The sequence below is a fragment of the Lynx rufus genome, unplaced genomic scaffold (assembly GCF_022079265.1).
Source record: "Lynx rufus isolate CCGP_SWC_20201006 ecotype Redwood Valley unplaced genomic scaffold, mLynRuf1.p SCAF_8, whole genome shotgun sequence".
NCBI classification, from domain to species: Eukaryota; Metazoa; Chordata; class Mammalia; order Carnivora; family Felidae; genus Lynx; species Lynx rufus.
This window is the reverse complement of record NW_025814896.1, coordinates 82,570,987-82,584,035: the sequence shown is the minus strand read 5'-3', so window position 1 is coordinate 82,584,035 and position 13,049 is coordinate 82,570,987.

The following is a 13,049-nucleotide window of genomic DNA, read 5'->3' as shown; positions in this document are numbered from 1 at the left end:
ACGTATTTTGCACAAAGTGGAACAACACACAAGACCATTTTTTTGAACATTTTTATTTATTTTTGGGAGACAGAGACAGAGCATGAGCGGGGGAGGAACAGAGAGAGAGGGAGACACAGACTCCAAAGCAGGCTCCAGGTTCTGAGCTGTCAGCACAGAGCCTGACACGGGGCTTGAACCCATGAACCATGAGATCATGACCTGAGCTGAGGTCATCCAGGCGCCTCCAAGACCATTTTTAAGAAAGATTTTATTCCCAAGGAATCTCTATACCCAACATGGGGCTCAAACCCACAACCCTGAGATCCTAGAGTCAAAAGCTCCACTGACTAAGACAGCCAGGTGCCCCTACAATATTATTTTTATGCTGCTTTTCAACCTTATATCATGAGCAAATCCCAGATCATTAGAAATTCTTTGAAAATGGGATTTTTGATGGCTGTAGTTTGTTCTCTCATGTGACAGGTCCCCTTCCTGTCTAAAACACTCCCATAGTGTTGTGGTTCGTTTACAGTTTCTCTGATTATTCCCATAAGAGAAATATCTGAAATGGAATTGTTGGGACAAAGAGAAGAGATATTTGCAAGGCTCTTGACATATCACAGCTGGCTCTGAACAAACCCCTGCTCTCTCAAACCCTCTCTTGTCTCACCTACTCAGGTGTGCCCACTGACCAGCCAGAGGCCCCAACTCTCTAGGGCCCCCTCTCATTCCTAACCCACCTGCTCAGAAGCAGGTGGGAGGGTCACCTGGTACGTGACACTGGAGGGACCTGGCCAACCTACGCCCAAATCTCCCGCTCTCTGACTTGGATTCCATCAACAGAATTATTCCTTGGGTTGAGGGCAGTGTGGCTCAGATGCTTGTAAAACGTCTCTGGCTGGAGACCATGACTACTAAACCATGAGTACTAGGCTATCCTTCTTTGTCACTAGGTTAACAGGGCTAGAACCCACGAACCCTGAGATCATGACCTGAGCCGAAGTCGAATGCTCAACCAACTGAGCCACCCAGGCGCCCCGAGGGAGCTTTCAGATCAGAATCTTGGAATGTATCCCCAAACCCTGCTTGGATGGATTTTCATTCTGCCTGTAAATGACCTCCATAAAGCAGTGGCCCACAGTTCTTTAGCAGGAGGCTGGGCACAGGAGCCACCCTAGGTGCTGTGAGCTCCTCAGAGGCCACGGACAAGACAGAGTGCTTTTCCAGCTCTGCTGTTAACAATTTGGAGTTAATCTAAAGAGATGCTAAGTGGATCAGTTCTTTGAGAAAATGTGTGTCAGTTTCCAAGTCACTCCTGGTCATCATCCAGGAAAGACAGTTTTCATTAAAGAACGCCAGGGACGCCTGTAGGAACACTTCTCCCCGTGTCCCCAGGCACTCAGCAGCAGACATGAATGGCTGCGCGGAGCGGCCGCTAACTGAGCGAACAAAGACGGGATGGGAGTCCTCCCGGGGCCCGGTGGCCTGCGGGACAGAGCCGGGCGCCCCAGAGCCGCTGCCCTCAAACTTCCGCGGACGCGGCGGTCTCGGAGGGCCTGCGGGTCTCGGAGCTTGCGGGGTGCTGAGACTCTGATGCCGAGGGTCTGGGCTGGCCCGAGAGTCTGCGGGTCTAACAAGTCCCGGGGGGGGGGGCGGGGCGGGGAGGGCAGGGGCGCCTCCGGGCGGCGGGACGGGCTCAGGCCGCGGGCGAGCGGGAGCGCGCGAGCGGGCGGAGGGGCAGCGGCGCCAGGGACCCGGGGCCCTCGGAGGGGAGCGGCCGCGGCAGGCGGGCGGGCGGCTCCGGGACGCCCGGCCCGCTGACCCGTACTCGGGCGCCGCCGCTGGGGGAGAGCCAGAGTCCACAGGGGCTCGCGCAGGGTAGCAGGGGGGGTGGGGGGGGGCGAGGGCGGCAACTCAGGCTTCTCTGCTCTGCCTCCGGGCCCACCGGGCCCGGGCCTCTCGAGCCCTCCCTCTTCCCCAGCTGCCTGTGGCGAGGGCACAGGGCTTGCCTCCTTGCCCACGGGAGGAGACAGGAGGCTTCAGGGGCACTCCCGCCCCCAGACCACCGGTCTAGCGACCTGGAACCCATCTCGCGGCCATGTGGCCTTCAGCACCTCACTTCACCTCTCTGGCCTCAGTTTCTCCTTGTGTAAAGCAACCGGATTGGAGAGGCATGGTTTCTGAGGTCCCTTCCAGCTCTGGAGGGCTGGGATTGTCCATCTTGACGGTGTGAGTGGGACTAAGATAGGCAGGGAGCTACGTACGCCCTGGAGGAGGAAGGAGGATGAGTTGGGAGGCAGGCAGCCTGGCCTCCAAAAGGGAAGGTCCCTGTGGGAATCCCCTCACTATCTGAGGGCCTAGTTTAGGGTCACGTGTTTGCTAGAGGATGAGGGAAGGAACAGGAAGGAACGTGCAGACTTGACTGGAAAATCCAGCTGGACAGGAGACAGCTCCTGGCTGCGCCTCCCACCGGGGCTGGAGGCCGGCTTGGCCCTGGCCCGGCATCACATGCCCTGCTGTCCGGTCGCCCCATCCAGGGCTGCAGCTGCCATCCTGATGGGAGCCCCTGAACACAGTGTCTAGTAAGCTTTGAGGCTTCACATGTGCTCCCAAGATCGTGTGGAAATGACCTTATCTTTAACTTAAATCCGTTTTTCCTATAGATTTACCGAATGAGTTTAAAGACACTAGTTCTTAATTTATGAGCTTGGCGGCAGCTTCCAACACATTAACCCGGAGGCCTTCAGGTCCTCCCCAGCCCACGCCTGTCCCCCTCTGCAAGAAGGGAGGCTCCCACAGGATGTCCAGATGGCTCAGAGAAGTACAGAAGATGGTCCGGTTGCAAGTGGCACAAATGCCCCTGCAAGTGGCTTAAGGATCAGCGCACCTATAGAATATATAAATACGTGTGCCATGTGACACGTGCATCTGCCTCACGGATTCACCGTAAAGGTTGAATGCTAGGCAGCAGGAAGGGCAGGGGCGTGACGGGCTCGGGCGCAGTGGGACTCTGCCGGCTGTCCCAAGATCAGGGACTTGAAGTACCACAGCAGCTCTTCTCCAAACATCTAGAGCAAGGGAATCCTTAGCAAACCACACAGAGCATTGGAGGAAGGTCTGCTGAGGCCCAGACCGCTTCACCCGGGCCTCTTTGGAAGAAGTGCCAATAGGTGCCTTGTGGGTGAAAGTGGGACGGCAGGCCCTTGGGTTGGGGGCTGAGGAGGGCTGAGAGGGGACAGACTGGGGAGGCTGCCTCGCGAATCTCTCTCTACCCAGAGAAGGCAATCCTTGGAAGAAAGACCCCATGACTTTGATGCAGAAGAGGGAGCGAGGGGGGTTGTTAACCTTGAGTGTGGGCCCCACCTCTGCGAGCCATCTCTTCCAGGCTGGGGACTCTGGGCTAGGATCCCTGCTTGTCAGCCCCCAAGAGCTGTCCTTGAGGCACACACCTCTGAGCTTGATGGCCTTCCAGTGTCCCATTGCTCCGTGCTCAGCTATTCCCCTGGTCACCCCTGCCCAGAGTGACCTCTCACCTCTCTGGATTCCTCTGACTTTTGTTTTGGCTCTCAGCCCTCACAGCAGGAGGTCTGTAAAGCCCCGGGTGACGTGGGGCCTGTTGCCCAACCTCAGTGTTATTACCTGTGGAATGGAGATAATCACCGTAGATACTTCAGGGGGTGGGTGTGAGTCTCAAATGAGATTACAGAGCTCGAGAGGTACAATGGCGCCTGGACTTTAAACTCCAGCTTTAAATCCAGCTTGTCTGCTGGGGGTTTGGGGCAAGTTAACTTAAGCTTTCTGGGTCTCAGTTTTATTATCTGTGAGGGGAGATGAGAAGAATGGCACCTATTTCCTAGGACTGTTGGGAGAATAAACGAGAGAGCGCTTTGAGCTGTGCCTGGCACTTATCGTGCCAGCTTTGTTGCTACAGAGCTGAGCATTGAGCTGTGTGGATAGGAAACCCCCATGAAATAACTTGAAAACAAACCCAAACACCCCAACCTGCCTCCTCTCATCGGGCCTTATCTCCGCAGTTAGCTAGCGCTGCATGTGGCGGGAGTTTGACACAGCTTTGTTGATTCACTATCCAAAAAGCTGCCAGATGCCGGTCTCTGTGTTTTTCTTACCCATTTTTCCCCTTTATGGTGGGGGGTGGGGGGCGGGATCACCAACTCTGCTGGGAAACCGATGAAAGTCATGGATCCCCAGACAGGTGCTCAAGAAGCAAATATTCACAATATGTTGCACAGAATTTCAGGGGACTCCTAGACCCCCCGAGGGTGAGGGTGAGAAGCCCCTCTTTAGATGATACACCCTCCAGGTCTTGTTTGTTGGTCTTACTCCAACAAAACAAAAGCTGTTTCTCCTCCACTCATCAGTGCCCGGCACCTTGGCTTCCACCCTGGCTCCAGTCCCCCGGTTACCTCTCTCCCCAGGGCCCCTCGCTCAGAGCCTACATCAAGCCACGACCCTTGGCTAGGAGTTAAAAACAGCACCTGTTCAGCGTTTGAGGGTTGAAAACGGGGTGTGGGGGTGAAGTGGGGGTGGGCAGGGGGAGGGGGGAAGAAAAGAAACAGAAGAAGCAGACTCAACGTAAAAAAAAAATCAGACAGAAGGAATCATCCTCCAAGCCAAACGCCGTAATTCACAGGGCTCTTATTCGCTGAGTGGGACTAAATGGTATTTATGACCAAGAGGCCCTGGGCTCACCCCAAGTTGAGCAATTCATTCAGTTGCCCAAACTCCGGCAGCAGGGAAGAGAGGCACGGGGCTGGGGAGATCAGACAGCTTGGAGGGGGAGATTTTATTGTTCACGACTCGTGTGATTCTTTATCTACTTAACGTTAAGTGTAGTTTCCGAATTTTAGTACATGTTTCTGGGAAGAGGACCTCAAACAGTGTCCGTTCCCTTTAAGGTTAATTATGGGCTTGGAATTGGGCTCTATGCTGTGGGGCCCATTCATTCATTCATTCATTCATTCATCCAAGATTTATTAGGTGCCTTCCTTACACATGAGAAGCTGTTCTAGGCACTAGAGATACAGCAGTGAACACAGCAACAAAGGTCCCTGTCCTAATGAAGTTTACAGTTTTGGCAGGAAAGACAGCTAACACAAAATAAACAACAGATACATGTTGGATGGTAATGTGTACTGAGAAGAAAGACACAGCAGGCAGGGGCTAGACAGGGTGGCAGGGTGCTATTCTAGCTAGTGCTTAGGAAAGGCTTCTTTGAGCAGAGGCCTAGGGGACGAGGGACAGAGCCATGCAGAGGCCTGGGAGGGGGGTCCCAGGGCGGAAGGAAGGCCATCCACCAGGTTGGGTTGGGACAGCCCAGCATGACTGAGGACCCACAGGGTCAGTTCCCACAGCTGGGGGTTTCTGGATGGCAAGGCTGGGATGTCCCCAGCCCTTTGGTGGAACCTTTCCCAGGGCTACATAGGTCCTTCCTGGCTGCGTGCTTGGACCTCTCTTCCATGCTGAGAGCACCCCAAGGGCTGTTTCTTCCTCAGCCTTACCCCTCCCTGTTGCACCTACATTTTGCAGAGCCCAAGACTTTTGCTGAAAGCTGGATGGAGTTGGTGATATTTCAAGATGTTGACCTTAAGAAAGGCTATCCTGTTTGCTGTAGACTGAATGTGTGTGATTTGTGCCTTCTCGGAATTCGTTATGTTGAAATCCTTACCCCCAGTGCAATGGTATTTGGAGGTGGGGCCTTTGGGAGGTGATTAAACCTTTGGGATGGGATTCGTGCCCCTATCAGGCACCCCAGACAGCCCCTCCGCCCCTTCTGCCATGTAAGGATGCTGTGAAAGAGAGCTGTCTATGAATCAGGACACAGGCTCTCACCAGAACCTAGCCAGGCTGGTGTCCTGACCTTGGACTTCCCAGCCTCCGGGACTGTGAGAAGTATTTTTGTTTAAGCAGCCTGAAGGGCCTAAGACCCTGTTAGAGGAAACAGAGGGGATAGAGAAACAAGTCACATGACACCGGCAGGAAACAGTCAGGTACGTCCAGAATGTGGGGCATTCTGTAACACAACTGGCCTGGCCTCTTAAAGAAAACAACCACACTGTAATAAAAAATAAAAGGATGGGAGGACTGGTCTAGATTAAAAGGAACATATAGTCAAATGGGATGCATACTCCTTGAGCAGACCCTGGTTTGAGCAGCCAAGCTATAAAAGACATTTTAGGGACACTCTGGGGAATTCAAATGGACTGGTTTTCAAATGGTATTTGTATATTATTGTTCGTATATTATTAATAATAGTATTAAGGTCAGATGAGAATATCTCTGTATTTTGATACGATGTTGATGTGTGTGGCAGGGACATGTGATGATATCCATAATTTATTCTGAAATTATTCACCCAAGTAAATAAGTAAATAAAATCTAAGATACCTAAGGTCTAGAATGGCTCAAGGGAAGGGAATGAGATGCCCCAAGGGACATGGTCCACCTTCCTGGAGTTGGCTGGGCCCTAAATACTTGACAGACCCCAATGGGTGCACTTTCTGTGTCCCGGAAGGGAATGTGCACAGCACCTGGCGTTCAGTTGCTTAATCGGAGGTGAATGAGTGGATGGTCTCTGTGGGACTGAGTACTCGACCCTTAACACCGACACCCCACCTACCCTTGACGCTCACCGCGAAACAATTAACAACATGAGCAGACTGTCAAGGGTCACGTTTTATGGAAATGCCTTGTGAGGTCTCTCTGGATGATTGCAGACGTCACTGCCATCTGCCTGCCCCCTCCCCGCTCCCGGAGCCCCTCCAGCATCTCCTGGCGGCCCCGGGCGGGGCGCTCAGTTATTTCTGGAGCCTCACCCTTCAGGTGGAGAGTACGCTGCTCATAATCACCAGGTCATGAACAGCTGGCCTGCCGGGCCCTAATTATTTCATCGAATCAGGGGCTGCATCCTAACAGCCTGTGTCTCAAAAGACTCCCAAGTCAGGCAAGGCACATTGTGGACACCCAGTAGAACCTGATGCTGTTATCCTAAGTAACAACAACAACAATCATAGTACCGAACATTTATTGAGCACTTACTATTTCCGAGTGTCACGCTAAGTGTCTAACATGAGTTATGTCTTTAATTCTACTCAGAAGCCTGTTTGGGTCTTTTTCACGCTAATTCCTACCCCCATTTTGCAGACTGGTTCATGGTCTCACAGTTAGGCAGTTCCAGGATTCAAACTCTGGTTGCCTCGTTCCCGCTTCTCTCCCAGGAGGGCCCTGAAGACGTGGCCCTGGAAGACTGACTCAGGATTCCTTTGTCGTGGGGCTGCTGAATGCCTGAAGAAGCTTCCTAGGAAAGCCGTGAGCCACCAGGGCCCCAGGGACTCTAGTTACATTCTTCGTCCCCTACTGAGCTCCGTATTGAAGCAATTAGCTAAAACAATAGCTCGTGCCCCTTCTTTCACAGCCCTGCAGTAAGTAGCACACCACAGGGCAATGAAAAGTCAAAAAGTCAGGCAGACCGACAAGTGTCACCTTTTACGGAAGTGCCAGGGAGGACCCTCTCCCCAGAAGTCTGCCCGTGAAGATTTGTGCCACCAGAGGCAGCCGCTCCCCTTCAGCTGGGAAAACAACCCTGTTTTCAAGCACCTTGGGCTTTCTTGTCAGTCATTAGGGAAAGGCATTCCTGGCGGGTCCCCACTAGCGTCTGAGCTGGGACCGACCACCGGTTTTCACCTTTGCTCCTCGCCCGGGACCGATGGCCCATCCATCTCCTGGTTGGCTGCAGCTGATATTAGATAAATACCGGTTGTCACCAGTGGGCTCTGCCCAGATTTTCCACCCCTGAATGCATCCTTTCAATAGGTGTTCGGTGACACAGGGCCCATGAGGTCCTGCCTGCCTCACAGATGTTAGGTTCCAGCCACAAAACCAAAAAAAATCTGGGGTGGGAAAGAAGAGTCCAGATTTCACTGAAAATGAAGCTTTCCAGAGCTGCTGACTAAGGACTTCTCTTTCCAAACATCTGAAACAGCAAACAGCTTGTAAATTAAGAGGGAGTTACAAGATAGTAGCTGCAGGGAAGCTCGTCCCTGTTTTCTGGGTTGTAGCTGCTGCTACAGAGCCGAGCCCGGACCTGGGCAGCCGAGAAAGGTGATTACACAGGGCAGAGGGTCTGAGCGCCGGAGGGCCCGCCACGAGTAAGAGGTGGCTGCCCAAAGAGTTCTGGCCTCTTCTCTGAGCCAAGGGAGAGCAGTTTATTCTGACCAGAGGTGGAAGGAACACTGGTCTGGGTCGTTCTCTGGAGCCAATGAATTAGTGACTCCCACCCAGATCAGAGTTCAGACTCCCGAGGCAACTCAGCAAAAATAAAGTGAAACAAATTGTAACCCCATCAAGATGATGCTTCCCTGGACCAGAGCACGAAGGGAGGAGTTACACGGTCTTTGGGCCACCCTTCTCTCCTCCCACAGAGTAAAAATATTGATTTTTGGGAAAATGTCTGCATTCAGTGGAGGCTTGAATCTATAATGACAGGAGAGCCCCTGGGATAGCTTGATCTGGCAGCAGTCTTGCTGGATGTGGGGTCCTGGGGCCAGATGGGAGCCTGGGCCCAGAGCCACAGAGTCAGGAGCCAGTCTCCCCACCATGCCCGAACGGCCGCCAGCTCTAGCACGGAAGTCCTGCCTCGGATAACCGGAAAGAAGAAAAGGGGTGGGGTAAAGGGGGTGTGGAAAGCTGATGGAGGCTGGGCAGGTTTCAACCTGGAGCATGCCTTCAGGCATCCTCGCCTTGTCACTGGAGTGTAATGACTGTCAGGGTGACACCCCCTTTCCGGATATCCAGCTTTATCTGAGGATCCAACAGTCTGGTCATCTGAGTGCCTCTGAGCCACGTCGAGCCTTGCTCAGGGACCGAGAGGCATTTTACTGATTCCCCATAACCATCTGCACAGGGCACCCTCTGGGAAACGGTCAGGGTGATTCTAGGCTTGGGAGTCTCCTATAGAGCCGTGTACTTTTCAGCCAGGGGCTGCTGGTGGTGTAGGCTACAGAGTTGTGCCCCAGGAGTGGCCGAGTTCCCCGTATGTCCAGCCCCTACTTGCTGCTTGCCCAAGGCAGGGACTGAGGCAAAAACAAACCAAAACAAATAGCTTTTGGCAAAATGGAAGCCCTGTGGGGGTTGTGCTGATGTTTGGGGGTTGTTTCAGAGCCTGGAGGATTGAGTCAGTGATCAATAGAATAGGGTTTGTTTTGGAAAAATTCAGATGGGGCTAGAGGTGGGGTTCACAGTATTTGCAGGCAAAGGCAAAACACAGATTCTGGAAGGATCCCTATCCATTTCACTGGGAGGCTTATGCATAAACTGGTTTAGGAAGCAAACAAGGTGACAGTTTGCCTATGTGTCAGGCGCTGTGACAGGGAACAGGGGGACAAATCTGGGCCAGACCCTGTCCCTGCCCTCAAGATGCTTGCAGCCTGAGGGAGAAAGAGGAGCAAATCTGTCGTCATAAAGCAAGGCGACAGGTGCTGTAACAACCCTCATCGTGCCAAGAAACTGATACTCTCCGGGTGAGCATTCGGACTCTGGGATCAGATAGACTTGGGTTCTAGACTCTTCTGCTTGCTGGCTGAGTGACCTCGGGGAAGCCACCTCATGTTCCAAGTCTTGGTTTCCTCACCAGTAAATTGGAGCAGACTATAGTTCAGGTACTTCTTAGGGTTACCGGGAGGATTCAGGGAGGGAATGTGTGCGAAGCCCCATGTCTGGCACTCAGGAATGCTCTTAATCAATGTAAACTAGCTTTATTACGAGTGTGGTATTATCAGAGAGGCTTGCCAAACACCCTGCAAGGCTGGAGAGCGGCAGTGTCTGGGCAGGCGGGGCCTGGGGGCATCCAGAAGAGCTCCCGGAGGAAGGGGTGCTGGCCGGCTAGTGAGAAAGAGCATTCCTGGGGTCCAGGTGCTGTGCCACATTCACACATATTATGTGAAGATTTGCAATACTCTCCTCAGCGGTGGGCCAGGCCAAAGGGTTAGACTGAAACAGTGGATACTGCAACATAACGCCCTGGAGGTCAGGCTGACTCTGACTTACAGTCAGGAACACAACCACGGGAGGCTATGGGGACTTAGGTTTTCGCTCAGTAGAAGTCTTAACAGTCAGTGCTGGCCGTCAAAGCAAGCGTGTTCGAGGGCTGTCCTGTGAGATTGAGCTCACTTGAGGTCCTTGCACATCTTCCGGCAAAGGCCGGACTGGCCACCCCCAGCTCAGAGAATTGAATCATCCTTGGCTTTTTCAACTTGTGAAATCTTCTGCAACACCTCCCCCCTGCCCTCAGTACATAGGTCCGATGAGCTACTAATGGACATCCCTGTCACCACAGAGGCTAGCCCTCCTGGGGCGCTGCGGGGCTCCTGGGAGTGGTTTACAGGGGCTAGACTGGCTGATCTTCCAGCCCTAAAATTCTATCATTCTCTACGGTTTCTTCCTACCTTACTTTTCACGTCTGTAGACTCCAATCCCTCATTTTATGCAAGAAGTACCTGAGTCTTAGAAAAGGGATTTATCCAAGATCTTACAGCTGATTAGTGGAGAACTGTATTTAGAACACACAACTCCTGGCCTAATCCCTTCTACCTCTGCAGGCGGCTCCCTACTGCCATCCATGATTTGTCTTAGCATTTGTTCCTCCCAAGGTCCCAGTACACCTGTGCTGTCCTCTGTAGATTTCCTTGCCTCTTAGAAAAACAGATCCAGTCCGACACATTGCTGCAGCCCGAGACAATACCCTAGGATTCGTTTCTCTAGGTAGTACTTTAGCTCAATGAAATGGGAAGTGAAAAATAAGGCCCAGGCTTCCAGTTGTCCCACAGTATCTGTTCTCTCCTTCTTACGTCCAGAACCCCATTTAGATGGCTGCCCAAAATAAAGGTATTTCCCACTCTCTTTTGTAGCTAGATATGGTGCAGCAACTAGGTTCTGCCCTAAAGATAGTACTGTAATTAGAACTATCTTGTGTACATCACGGAAAGGGTTCTTAACGAGAGGGAGGATGCCCCTCTTCACTCTTCCTTTATCGATGGCTGGAACGTAGGCATAGTGCCCGTACCATCAATAGTCACCTTGGACCATAAGGTAGACACCATTGGAATGATGTCGGAAATGGTGAAACAACAACACAGTTGAGAGCTTAAGTCTCTGATGATCTTATGAAGTCTCTTCACCAGCCCCCGACAGCTTTCCTTGTGTTTTACAGGCAAGAGAAAGAAACTTCTATTGTTTAAGCCACCATTACCATTTTTCATCAACTCTTGTCATTGATTGTAAGACAGCATTATTTTGTAGATCATGAAAAGAAACCACTGCCAAAGAAATGGACACCCCTTCCAACGGTATGACACGTTCCAATTTCAGATAAGTTCAGATGTGACAGAAGTATGAATCTTATTACATGAAATGCAGTATTTTGGGTTTTTGCTACTCACAGCCAAGCCTAATCCTGATTCAAGAAACATGAGGGAAGGAAAAGATGACAAGATCTAAATAAAGAACACGATAATCATGTGGAGGGAAGAACAAGTTTCTATATAAAAGAATGACTCACAAAAATAGTAGTGACATGACTCAGTTTAGGGACATTCCTCCTATACTTCCCACTCTGGCTCGGATTAAATGGGAGCTTATGTATGGCTACTTGCATTTGGTCATCAAGTGAAACGAGATGCTAGGGGAGGAGTTGAGCTGGCTTTAAGGTGTTGAGAACGCAAAGCTGATTGTTAAATCAGTCTCTACTCTGTGTGATTTGGCTTTTAGGGGGTCTGCCTCCTTGGTTTCTTCTCCCCAACTCTGCAGGGTTCTCCTGCTTAACTTTGAGAAAGACTGATGGTCAGCTGCCGTTTGCAGCCAACGAGCCCTCCCTTAGCTGAGACCCGTAGAGACGCTTTGGGCTCTTCCCGCACCGGCCACCGCTGCTGCCTTCTGGCGCAACTTAAGTCCTGGTTTGGTGCAAGTACTTCTGGTCCTCAAGGCGAGACTTTAACCTATGATAATCCAGTACGGATGTGCCTGTTGTGATTTAAGCATCGAAGGCCAATGGGACAAACAAAAGGGAAAACTGGTTTACCAACAACTGGTTCTAAGATGAAATATCCATTCTGTGTCATTAAAGCAGAGTCACTTTCATGAGGAAGGTTCACGTGACCATTTCTATTTCTGTTTTAAGTGTTTATTTTTGAGAGAAAGAGCATGCTGTGCACAAGCAGGGGAGGGACAGAGACAGGGGGGGATAGAAGATCCAAAGCGGGCTTCACGCTGACAGCAGACAGCCTGAAGCAGGGCTTGAACTCACAAACTGAGATCATAACCTGAGCTGAAAAAGGATGCCTAACTGACTGAGCCACCCAGGCGACCCTTGACTCTTTTTTTTTTTTAAGATTTATTTTTGGGAGAGACAGAGGATGAGCCGAGGAGGGGCAGAGAGAGAAGACACAGAATCCGAAGCAAGCTCCAGGCTCTGAGCTGTCAGCACAGAGCCCAATGCAGGGCTCGAACTCACGAACCTAACTGCGAGATCATGACCTGAGCTGAAGTCAGACGCCCAACCGACTGGGCCACCCAGGGGCCCCTGCCCCTTTTTTCTAAATAATGCAATAACTTGTTATTTTCCATGATCCTTTCTCCTGTGATTGCTTCTTGAATCTATGGGGACTCTAGCCATCATGGGTTTTGCTAACTCTACATTCACTTACTGATTCTATCCTCATGTGACACATTTTGTTTACTATTTAATACAACAACCCCACAGGAAGGTAGTATAATTCCTATTAAAAAAAACACATTTTTAAAAATTTTTTTTCATTTTTGAGACAGAGCATGAGGAGGAGAAGGGCAGAAAGAGAGGGAGACAGAGAATCCCAAGCAGGCTCTAGGCTGTCAGCCAAAGCCCGACACAGGGCTCGAACCCACAAACGGTGAGATCATGACCTGAGCTGAACTTGAACACTCGACCGAGGCACCCAGGCGCCCCTATCATTCCCATTTTTAAATGAAGGCTAAGACAAGTCGACTGACTCTCACAGTGGCGCAGCTAATAAATGGGC